Raw genomic sequence first — 13,609 nt, 5'->3', positions numbered from 1 at the left:
AATCTTTGCCTACAAGAGCAAATGAAAAATTTTTTTAAGAAACACAACATTTTAAAATATTACCTAAAGGCTATTCAACCCATCTATTTCTTTAGGTACTCCACAGGCTATTCCCAGATTAATTCTGATCATCAGTAGACTGCATTCATGGATTTCTTATGCTGAATTGAATTTTAGTGCAATGCCATTGTCTGGTACAAAGAACTCTGTATGTAACTCATGGTTACATTTTTTGTTTGTTTCTTTGTCTTTTTAAAATTTTTTATTGGAGTATAGTTGCTTTACCAATGTTGTGTTAGTTTCTACTGTACAACAAAATGAATCAGCTGTACATATACATACATCCCCTCTTTTTTGGATTCCCTTCCCATTTAGGTCAACACAGAGCACTGAGTAGAGCTCCCTATGCTATACAGTAGGTTCTCATTAGTTATCTATTTTATACATAGTATCAATAGTGTATATATGTCAATCACAAGCTCCCAATTCATCCCACCCCCCCCTTCCCCCTTGGTATCCATACATTTATTCTCTACATCTGTTTCTCTATTTCTGCTTCGCAAGTAAGATCATCTGTACCTTTTTTCTAGATTCCACATATATACGTTAATATATGCTATTTGCTTTTCTCTTTCTGACTTACTTCACTCTGTATGAGTCTCTAGGTCCATCCATGTCTCTACAAATGACCCAATTTTGTTCCTTTTTATGGCTGAGTAATATTCCATTGTATATATATACCACATCTTCTTTAATGGATTCATTTTTTAAAGATGTTATTGAGGATATCATTTATTACATTGTACAGGCCCTTCTTTTAGATGAAACTTGAATTTATTTGGGAGGGGAGTGCTTGATACTTAGAATAGTTATTCTGCTTATTAATTATCTTCATTTTGCCTTATAACTGATTTCTGTCATTGTGGAACTGATTATATTTCCATTTTCCCATTGGCTGTTAGAAAGTTTATTACCAAATTTATAGCTGAATTTTAACAAATGAAGGAATTTCATCACATGCATTTGTAATGCTGGCCTAGTTCCTGGTTCCATTTCCTGTCCTTATCTTTTTTCTCCCCTATTATTAGAGTAAACTGCCTCTGGAACCCTGTGTCTCATCACCTCAGCCCATCTCTGATTTCAGCTGTAGCTTCAGTAGACACTTCCTAGGAAATTTAGAATCTCCTGGTGCCACACATCTTTCTTCTTGCTGCCCTGGGGTCTTTCTGAAGACTAGAGATTGATTTGAAGGTAGATATGATTGACCTAAGTCAGTTGAAACAAAGAGAATTTCAGGATTTTGATGTGAGGGCTGGGATGAAGATATTCCCTCTTCTCTGCTGGATACAAACCATGGAAGATTAGAGTTCTTGGTGGTTCACTTTGATCTCAAGGTGAGTCAGGATTAGTACGAAGCCAATAATACAAAAGAATAATAAAATGATACAAAGAAATAATGACCTTTGTGACTTTCCTGAGATATTTTATCTACCCTCATATAAAGCTACACTTATCTACAATTTTATATTTTCTATGTGGCTTATCCAGTTGGAATTGGATTTTCTGATATTTTACCAAAAGGTATCTTGATTGTCCCCTTTAAACCTAGGTAACTTCATTGTCACAATGGAGATATAAATTGAGCAAATATGATAAAATTATGAGAATTCTGTAAAGGTAATAAATATAATGAATGTAACACAGTGTTTAGCGCAGACTAACTCCTCAATAAATATTAAATATATCGATTAGTATAAAATAGTCCCATTACTCGAAACTCAATATAAGATTCATAATTTTCAAACTGACCTCTGTCCAGGTCTCTTTCCCGAATTACTGACACACATAATTAACTGTCTATTGCATGTTCCTCCTTAGAAAAAAAAAACATAAGATCTTAAATTTAGATAGTCCAGAACTATTCCTTTAATTACTTCACCCACTAACTTTCCCCCACCCTTATAATTATCCACCTCAGTAAGCAGCAATAACATATACCCATTTGACAATGACAAAACTTAGGATCATCATTATTTCTTCCATATACATCTTTATTCAGGTCCAAACTCTCAGCAAGTTCTCATGTTTCTACAGACAATATCTACCTCAATATTCACTTCTATTTATCTTTTTAGCCACCTTCCTAGTCCATAAGTTACCACAAATTTTTGCCCAGACTATGGCAATAGCTATCAACCTACTTAGTCTTTTCAAGCAGCCAAAGGAATCTCTTAAGAATATGAGCTCATGCTACAAACCTGCTTAAAAAGCCACCAGTAGTTTCCCACAACTGATGTGGAATTCAAACAGAGGCAGAGATTGCGATGACTTGTCTATAAGCCAAGAATCACCAAAGATTGTCAGCAAACACTTACAAGACAGCCTTAACACTTCCCTCAGCTTGACTAAACTTTAGACAGGTTTATTCCTGACTATAGGCCCCTGACCTCCCTTTCCTTAGAGCGTTTACTTTAGTCTCAGTCTCTGTGGAAGAGTAGGAGCCTAACTTTGATGTGCCAATTAACAAACACAGATGGCCTCATCATATTGACCAACCTCTCCACCTAATGTCCTCTAGTATAGCTCCACTAGCTCATCCCAGGGCTTAAAAGTTCTCCTGCCTTTTGTTTCAGCAGAGTTGCATTCTTCTTTTTTTTTTTTTTTTGGTTCATTCACTCATTCGTTCAATCCCTGTCCACTGGTCAATGTCAGACACTGCACTGGGCACTAGGGATACAGCAATTAACACAAAAGCTTAGTTAGGAAAATAGACATACAACAAAACACAATAATTGCTATAAAAATACAGGTGTGAGACTTAGTGGTGACCCACTACTAAGGTTATCCCTATAATAATGTCACTCTCACTAATTTGGGAGAGAAGGAGGTAGGATCACAGCCACCACTCAGGAATTCAGTAGAGTTGTATTCATTCTATCATTTCTACTGAAATAGTCCTGACTCCTATTGCAAGACTTGAAAAAAGTCTTCTTGCCTATTTAACTGTCCAGTGTGTGAATGAAAAATATTGTCTGCCACATCAGTAAACAAAGGATGTGCAGCCATCAAGCCATGACAGCCACCCCCAACGGTGCACCCTGAGGGGCTCAGGATGAGAAAGAACAGGATACTGGCCCTAGATAGCTAAGATATGTATCAAAGGAATGATTTCAATGAGCCCAAACTCCTGCATCTTCCCACACATAGAAAAGTGCTAAATTCATTAACTTGAGATGTCTTGTTTTCTTTGATTGACAGTAATGTTTTGAAGTTCCAAATACCTGGTCTTTGTTGCAAAAACTCCTCTATATCCCGGATCCTCCCTTACTTCTTCAGAGCAGTCCCTCAGAGCTATCTGAGAGGCTGCGACCCTGGCATAAGTCCTCAGTATGTCTGCCAAATAAAACATAACTCTCAACTTTTAGGTTGTACATTATTTTCAGTAGACAGGTGCAATTTGTCATTGACCACACCATAAGGGTAGGAAGGAAGAATCCTCACTTAGAGACTTTAGAGAGAGCATGGCCCTGATGACACACTTGATTTCAGATTTCTAGCCTCCACAATTGTGAGATAATAAACTTCTGTTGTTTTAAACCACTCAGTTTGTCATTCTGTCTTAGGGCAGACATAGGAAATAAATACAATGTAAATATGCAGACTTTTTCTAATGATAAACTATTTTCCAAGTAGATTATGAGAAGGCTTCACAATATCTTATATTGATTAAGGAATTACTTCCTGTTTTTATCACCATTAAATATATACATATACATATACATATATATATATAACATTTGAAATCTCTGAGAATTATATTGAGTAAACTGTATTCTTACACTATTTTAAATGGTACATAACTATAGACCAACAATTCAAGGGAACATTTGAAGACTTGACCCTTTTTGATTAAAGTTTTAAAATAAGACTTTAATACTGACATTATATTGAGATGTATTTACAAAATGTTTTACTACGTGACTTATCCACACGGCAACTATACATCTATTGTTCCTAAATTTTCTGTGATCATTTGGCAAATCCCCTAGAAATTGCTTGATATTATATTATACCCTTGACATTATATTATATCCATCACCCTTCTAACAAAATTTTTAAAAAAATGCTTCTTAAAGTTCACTGATGAAAAAATAAAAAAGTTCACTGATGATCAAAGATAAATTTGAATTATTTGAACCCCAAACCAAGGTCTGAATTATTATTGAGACCCCAAACCAAGGTCCTCAAGAAATATTCAATTTTTAACATTTTTCTTTAAATTAATTATAGTCCATTTTTTAGTCACTGTTGAGTTCTGTTCATGTTTTGTGCACAACTTAAGAGACTGTGGGGAAGTAGAAAATGGGTCTATAGTCTCCATTGGGAAAGTGGTAATTGGCCTCCAGTGCATCACTGTTGACGCTGACATCCTCATGTTTCAAGCTTACAGTGGTCCCTTGAACTCTAGTGCCTTTCTATATCTCTGGTACACATGGCACTTCTGTTCTCTGCCCTCTCTTCTGCCATCTTCCCAACCGTTCCACAGGGCATCTTTTAGTTCCTAATAAGCTTAAGACCCATTGGCAACATAGTCAACCTCTTCCCAGGATCTCAGAATCACTCCTTTCTATTTCTCTTAAAATGTACCCTTCTTGGGGGCTTCCCTGGTGGCGCAGTGGTTGAGAATCTGCCTGCCAACGCAGGGGACACGGGTTTGAGCCCTGGTCTGGGAAGATCCCACATGCCGCGGAGCAACTGGATCCGTGAGCCACAATTACTGAGCCTGCGCGTCTGGAGCCTGTGCTCCACAACAAGAGAGGCCGTGACAGTGAGAGGCCCCGCGCACCGCAATGAAGAGTGGCCCCCGCTTGCCACAACTAGAGAAAGCCCTCGCACAGAAATGAAGACCCAACACAGCCATAAATAAATAAATTAAAAAAAAAAAAAAACAAGTTGCTCCCATTGCTTTATTACGATCCTTTCGTACTGCCAATGATAAATCCGTATTCAGCTTCGCAAAAAAAAAAAAGTACCCTTCTTTTCCCTCCTTTTCTGAAACATCTTAGCATCATGTTTTTTAGTTAGTCCACAAATAGAAAGCAAGAAGCTAAAAAAGGAAGAGTTTGTATAAAATTCTCATCATGTCCTTGTCTTAAGGAAAATTTTCTTAAAATGCCCTGACAACCTTCTTAAAATGGGAGAGGGGGAAAAAATAAAGAAAAAATTCATAAATTAATATTCCAATAATTATCCTATCTAAAAGTTTTGTTTTTAATTTTCTTTAAAATTTTATGTATTTATTTATTTAGTTTTGGCTGTTTTGGTTCTTCGTTGCTGCGTGGGCTTTCTCTAGTTGCGGCGAATGCGGGCTACTCTTCTTTGCGGTGTGCGGGCTTCTCATTGCAGTGGCTTCTCTTGCTGCATAGCACGGGCGCTAGGTGCGTGGGCTTCACTAGTTATGGTCTGCAGGCTTCAGTAGCTGTGGCTCGCGGGGTCTAGATTGTAGGCTCAGTAGCTGTGGAGCACGGGCTTAGTTGCTCCGTGGCATGTGCGATCTTCCCTGACCAGGGCTCAAACCTGTGTCCCCTGCATTGGCAGATTCCCAACCACTGCGCCACCAGGGAAGTCCCTCAAAGTTTTAATGAGGAATGATAACTTCCAACAACAGAATGAGGAAAAGAGAACATATGACAAGGGGCTGGGGAAAAGAGATAGAAATGTTATAGAAAGAAAAGATGCTCTTATACCAAAACCTCAAAATGTTCTCTATATTCTCTACATATGTAGTGAATATGTTGAAATGTTTAGGATGGATGGATGGCTTTAAAAGACAAAGATAGGTACCTGGATAGTTTAGAAAACAAATGTCATGCATGAACACACACTCACACAACACACGTATATGTGCATCCAATTAAATATTCTTTTAAATATTTAGATAAGACAGGGAATTGTAAGCAATTAATGAAAAATGCTGTGTTCTGTTGGAGGTTGTAGATCTGGTTGTTTTAATAAAAATTGGAGAAAACTCATCTTAAGCTAATTTTCATACACTTATGTTTTAACTTAAACAATGGTCCACTATAATCTGACTTCCTTAAAAATACTGTAACAGGAATACAAAAATCTTTTCTAAACAACAACATATAGAGAAATAGTATGTGGTTCCATTTAGTCTTATTAAGATTGCCATATTACACTGACTAATTTTCTCTGAATTTGATAAAGCATATAATCTAATTCTGTCAAAGTTTTATTATTATAATCACTGTGATTAGCAGATTTGTGGAGGTTAGTAATTCTTCAGCACAGAATTTAGAATGTAGGAAATAAGCTTGACCAGGTCAAGGGTTTTACAACTCAGGAACTCTATTACTTTATAATGAGCAATTTGGTTTTATAGATAGAATATTAGATATGAAGGGAGTCAAGAGTCATACGTCTGTTATTTTAAACACTATAATCACTAAATCAATTGATAATTAGATAGTCGCTGCCTTTATTTAAATAATTATTTACACTCTTTGGGGACTGAAATTTTGACACAAATACATGTAAATAATAGTTGTTACCTGAGTTTTCCATAGTATGAACACATCAGAGAATGTCAGAAGTCTACCACAACCTCTCTCTTCCTTTTAACTCCCTCCACTGGATGTGGGTTTATTAAAACTATCCTTTAGAGCAGGGTGTGGAGAAGAAAGGGCCCTTCACTAGTTATGAACCTTAAATTTTTTTCTTAAATAACTTGATTTCTCTGAAAGATAAATGACAGCAGATTATGTTCCAGCTGGTCAATGAGTGGTACCGAGGTGCGGGTATCTCCCCTGAAGTCTCTGAGTCTTCCTAATAATTGCTGTCAGGACTCCAATGCTACAGTTACTGCTGCAGCACAGGAGGTGGGGTGAGGTTGTGGATTAAGTCAAAATACCAAGATCTTGCAGGCATCCCAGTTAAGTATGGCAGCTCTTTTGATTTATTTAAGGGAGCTTCACCTCTCAGGGATGTAAGGAGATAGGGTTAAGAGAAATCTCTGGGTCACAGTATTTCAACTCTGGGTCACAGTATTTCATCTCCCTTTTTTCCTGGGTGTGTGAAACGCTCTCCCTCAGCAGAGGCTTCATTAAGAACTAAATCCAGCTCTAAGTGCATTTTGTGGATTCCAATTTTTTTTTATTTTGTTTTTGTGGGTTGAGAAGTCCCTACCACCATTTTAATAGAACTCTGGGTGGGAGGTCCCACTCTATGACAATTTCCGCCAGAATCCTCCAAAGTCCTCAACATTCTAGGAGGAGGTGGTATATAGGTTTTAAGTTTCCTCTGGATGTCCCCTGCCACTCCCCCTGACTTCCAGACAATCAGGTCAAAAGAACTAGGGCGTTTGTTACTTTGTTTTTTCTCATCCCTAAAAGAGATCATTAATTATACACACTCTCATTTATAATACGTAAAACGCTCAACTCTTAAGGGAAATAATTTGAAAAGTTTATCAATAATTTTGATACATTTTGTTATACAAATCTCACAAAGTATACATTATGAGTTTTAAAGTATATTTACATAATTTCTTGTTTTAATATAAGTTTCTGTCTGTATTATCTATGGAAAGGAAGTCAGTACCAGCAAAAATGAGAGAGATTAACACAAAATACTTAAGAGAGAAGTTAAATAAAATGCAGGGACATAGTATGTTAATGGACTGGAACACTGAATCTCACTAAGACATCAGTCTTCTCCAAGTGATCTATAGATTCAATACATTGCCTATAAAAATCCCAGCAGGATGTTTGTGTTTGTGTTTATGTAGAAATGAAAGTGCTGATTCAGAAATTTATATAGAAACTCCAAGAAAATAGAATAGCTAAGGCAATATGAAAGAAGAACAAAGCTGAGGACTTAAAATACTGGCTATGGAGACGATACAAAGTGACAGTATTGGCAAGAAGAGATAATAGATAAGTGGAACAAAATAGATGAGAAACAAACTTATACATACAGAGCCACCTGGTTCATGTCAATGTCATCACTGCAATTCATTTAAAAAATGGTCTTTTCAATAAATGAGGTTGACACAATTCGATATCTATCTTGAAAAATATACCTTGACTCTTATCTCACCTCAAACACAAAAATGAAATTCAAAGTGGATCACAACTAAACGTAAAAGCTGAAACCATAAAACTTCTAGAAGGAAACATAGGAGAATATCTTCGTGGCACTGAGATAGACAAAGATTTCTTAAACAGGAAAAAAAATATTAACCAGAAAATAAAACATTAGATTTCATTTAAATAATGGATTTCAATTAGTCTGACCAAGTACCCACACCCAGAATATGAAAAGCACTTCTACAAGTTAATAAGAAAAATCCATACAACACCAGAAATGAAAGGCCAAAGGTCCAGGCAGGCACTTCACAAAAGAAGATATCCAAATAACCACTAAATATATAAAAAAGTACTCAACACCATTTGTTATCAGTGAAATGCAAACTAAAATCACATCGACATACTACTATAGAATGGCTAAAATTAAACAGATGGACAATGAAGAATGTGGAACAATTCAGACTCTTGTACATTGTTGGTGGGAGTATATATTTATAGAACTGCTTTGGAAAATGGCAATATCTACCAAAACTAAATATATACCAACCCTTTGACTCAGCAATTCCATGCCTGGGCATATATCCAACAAAAATGAATGTCGTATTCATCAAAAGACTTGTGTGAGATGTTCATGACAAGTATTATCCATAGTGACCAAAAACTAGGAAGAATCCAAATGTCATTCAATAATAAATGGGATAAATAGACCATGTTATATTCACACAATAGAACAGTACACAGTAAAAATTAAATTACATTTAAATTTAAATTTAAACATACTACATCCTACATACATTATGTTGCATAAAAAGCCTAGACTCAGAAGAGTACATATTGTATGATTCCATTTATATGAACTTCAAGGATGGGCAAACTGACTTACGGTTTGGGATATAAAGTGAAAGTCGATTGGGAGGGACATGGTAGAGCCTTTGTGGTGCTGGGAATATTCTATATTAGAATTTGACTTAGTAAAGGCATAAATGTATACATATATAAAAATCCATTGAAATGTACACAAAATGTTTTATGTCTCAATTTTTAAAAAAATAACAGAGCATTGGAGTAGAGCTCAAAAAAATTCTCAGCATGGAGAGTAGGACAAGTAAACGTCTTAGGAGAGCCATATGATTCCCTCCTGTTTCAGTCTCTTTGAGTTCTTATCCCTTGGCTGTGCCTTCTCACCAAATAAGTCTTGAGGTGCGATTCTTTCTCCTTTGCTCTTCCCATGAGTTCTGGTCTATTGCTTGGCTTCCTGTCTTTCAGTTTTCCTATTGGTGTATCTGGTGTATCTTGACCAATAACCTGATCACTGAGTCAATCTCTGTGGAGACTAAAAATCATTCTGTTTCACGAAGCTTACAACTCCCTCTGGACTTAGGTAGGTTCATTCCTCCCACTTAAGAAAGTTATCCCCTTTCCTCTTCACTCATCCACACCTATTACTTTCTATCACCCTCTGAAATGTCATCGCTAACAGGGTATGCTTCCATCTCTAATATTTTTTGCATTGCATCCATAATGCATAATGAACACTTTGTTTGATACTTAGATATCCCCCTGGCTCACTCTGACCTTATTCAGATTTCTACTCAAATGTTTTTGTTTTTTCCCTAAAACCTTACAGTTGCAACCTCGCAACTCTCCTTCTGCCCTTACCCTACTTTATTTTTCTCTCTGGTACTTTCACATGCACACGCATCAAAACTGACACAGGAAAATACTCATCAACATAAAAATAATGACTAGAACAGTAAACATTTAAAGAATGAATGAATACTAGAAAATTCCTAATTTTGTGCACAGCACAATGTTATGATTTATTACTTTGTGTGTTTTAGTTGCTAATGTTTATGTGTATGTGTTGTAGTTAAACAGACTTTAAATTTATTATTAACTCATTTACTGAGGTGGTATTTTCTGGGTTAGTTGAATATTTTCCACATACCACTGTTAAGTCATCTGGTAATATTTTCCTTTAATGTATAATTAACAATAAATCTATGGATTAAAATCTATCTACTTAACTTTTTTTCAATTTATCAAACCAATGGATGCCTTGTGAAGACCAGACCAGTGAAAAACATATTCCTTGCCTACACTGAAATAGAGGTGATTTGAAGTAGACCCCAAATCGTATTCAAATGAACAATATGCTTGAAATCATAAAGTAAGGGTGAAGGAATTCAGAGGAAGCTAATATTGATACGAATGTGATATACAGTTGTATAATCAGAGGTGAGATCTTAGGAAACTTAGAGTTGTCTAAAAATTCATATATATGTGAAACAATATTGCAAGTAGTGGAACCACTATCAGATAATTATTTTTTCCCATAAGGTATTTTATTGCCTCTTATTATTTATTTGTTTTTTATCCATCAATTTTTCTGGACAATATATTTCCTTTGTTTTACTAAGTAACTTCTTGATTATATACTTACTACCAAGGCCATTTAAATAATTCTATTTATAAGACATAATTAAAATTCCTATTTTTCCATGAAAAGTAAAATTAAACTCTAACAATTCCAAATAATAATTATAGCTCAAACAACTCAGGGTTAGTCTAGTCATACAGAAGCTGGAACAAATTAGTTGAGAACAGTTTAGTTTCTTAAAGATCTCCAAATCCTAATATAAATGAACAATTTGGTGTAAGAAGAAAATCAGGGTAAAAATTCTCTGCATGACCTCCAGTATTTCTATAGGCTTCTTGAAAATAAGGGATGCACTCATATATGCTATTGTAGCAAATATTCTTAGTAGCACTGGTATTTTAACAATTAAAATCATTGTTATCAGTCCCTGCAGATGTGTGAAAAGTTTACTGTCTAAATGGCACCATAAGGTGAAACTGAATAATACAACAATAAAAATGAAGCAGGTTAATTAAAATGAAACGTATGAATATTTGTCTATGAGAGACATCCTATTTCATATTGCAAGTCAAATTCTTTTTCTCTCCTTCCCCACATTTCCAAATTTTAAAGCTTACAGTTTGAAACAAAATTTTATAATAAATTCGAGTAAAGAATTACCTGTCAAGACATACCAATATATGTGAGCTTTTAAAAAATTCCACTTATCTTTTTTTCTGTTTTAAGGAAGTGCATTTAAATCATTCCAAACAGTATATTATGAAGGAGAGCAATCAGCCCAGCCAAGCTGAAAAGAGGAATGAATTTGCCCGAAAAATAAAAGGAAGAGAGCAGCTAAAAATGAAATATTTCGTGTTATTTAAATTGCAAATGTAGTTATTTTTTATCAATGTCTCCAATACCATTTTGGCAGCTTTGAATAAATGATGAAAGTAGCATCTTTTTCTTGCCACTGTTATCAACAATTTAGACAGTGCAATTAATTTCTCCTAGGTGCATGAGGAATTTTTTTTTCCTTCAAAATTCTGGCAGTTGATTTTTTTTTTAAAAGTGGTCAGGGTTTCTTTCCATCTGCTTGGTGGTATATCTGATAATTTCATAAAAATGATTGTGTTTATGGTGGGGGGGGAAGCAAGATTAGTACCAGAAGAATAATGACTTTCTGTAGAGAATTAATAAACATGTCATTTTCTACCATTTCCTTCATTTTATACTGAAAGTTGGAGCTTGTATTCAGTATTTCAGCTTCTTGAAAAGGAGATTTTCAAATGTTTTAATTTTTTGAAGTGACTTCTAAAGTAAACTGTTACTAAATATTTTCAGGTTGTTTGTAATCTGGGTCCGCCTATGTTTAAACCTCTTGACTATGATAGGAGCCTTTAACTCAGTTTTTCCAAAGCACAATATGCCATAAATATGCCTTTCACTGTCATTTGAACTAAGTAGTATAAACTTGGAACTGAGTCTGGTTCGAAGCTATCCCTATATTTCCATTAGGTAAATAAAGTTGAGTTTGTATCTCTTGGCTTCAGGAGAGAGTGATTATTTTCATTGTTATTTTACTGCCCATCTTCTTCTCAGGGGAAGGCCCCTCCACTTAGTTCCACCCACGGCCCCTAAGGAGAAGTCCTGACAGACTGATTAGATCCTAGAGACCAGATTAGCTGGGGAGCCAATCTCCACTGTCTGGAGATATATTTTCAAAGAAAAAAAAAACCTCTCTCTTCCATATCAGAGATTCACCTGAAACTAAGAATCTAGGGTAGTCTGCGACATTTATTTCTTCTCATGTTTCTCCCCTGTTGGGGAAGCTAGAGTTGGACAGTTCAGACATAAGAAAGCCCACAGCAGGCAGCTTGGGCTGGCTAATCCACAGACCAAGGAGCAAATGCTTTCTTTCTGGCTCTGGACCTGGCCTCTGTCCTCTAACTCCAGTGAGTGTGACTTCTGAGATTTAGGATGGAGCTTTTGAGCAAAAGGAAGCACAATTTAACAGATTTCACTCATAATAAAATGTCATGCTGGGTTTTTTGTTTCTACTGTGCATGTCTTTCAGAGATCTGGGGTGGTTGAGTGCCTGTCCCACATCAGTAATCCAGTATTTGTAGGGGCTCCAGAGGAATGGCCTCCTAATCTTTCTTAGACACCCCCCAGAAAAGTGGCATTTGACTTTTTTTTTGTAATAGCTTATTAAGAATATTCCTTTAGAGTGCATTTTCACCATACTTTTGATATATGCTCTTATCTACTCATGTAATTGTCAATATTTTTAGAACAAGTTTTGATGCAAGCTAAAATATAGTTATAAGCAAGTATGTGCCAGAAATTTCTAATTTAAGAAGACACCCGTATTTACTAATTTTACAAGCTCTAGCCAAAACTGATTTTCTCTGAAAAAATATTCCATAGCTCCCCACCCTAATTGGTCTCTCCATCCATCCTCTGCTCTCCTATAACAATCTTTAGAAGTCATTTTATTTGGCAATTAATTGTATGTGCCTTGTGATATTTCTTTAGTTTATGTATTGACTGTTATTTGGAAATTGTCATTTTCCTTGTGTTTTTTAAAATATATCCAAATATATTATGAGATTTTAGAGGGCACAGGTTTTTTTTTAAAATTCTGTGATAGTAATGATCATGGTTAAAGTGTATTGAGCTCTTACTACCTGCCAGGTATTGTTCCATGTGTTCTACATATATCAGCACATGGGGTTTGCACCACAAATCTGTGAGGTTAGCACCATTATTATCAACTTGTCATGAATGTGAAAGTCAAGTAACAGCTAGTAAGTGGTTGAGTTGTATTTGCCCTAGCCCCTAATATTTTGTCCAAAAGACTTATTTTCACAAGTAAATATTTTTATATACAGAAAATATTGAATTTGAACCCACTGACAGGACAATGAAGCTGTCAACCACCTCAAATATGATGACATTTATGAGTTTGCAATCCAAAGAGCTTTCACGTCTCTACCTTTACATGGAAGAGAAAAACACGCTTCTGTTCAAAACAACCATAAATATGGAACGTAAGAGCTGGATGAAATACAAAATTTTCTAGTCTTTGGGCCCGACTCATTTTCCCAGTTACAGTCATTGACGGGAGAGCAGGACTCTG

The sequence above is a fragment of the Balaenoptera ricei genome, chromosome 12 (assembly GCF_028023285.1).
Source record: "Balaenoptera ricei isolate mBalRic1 chromosome 12, mBalRic1.hap2, whole genome shotgun sequence".
In the NCBI taxonomy this organism is placed as follows: domain Eukaryota; kingdom Metazoa; phylum Chordata; class Mammalia; order Artiodactyla; family Balaenopteridae; genus Balaenoptera; species Balaenoptera ricei.
The sequence above is the reverse complement of the archived record's forward strand: the minus strand, read 5'-3'. Positions refer to the sequence as shown.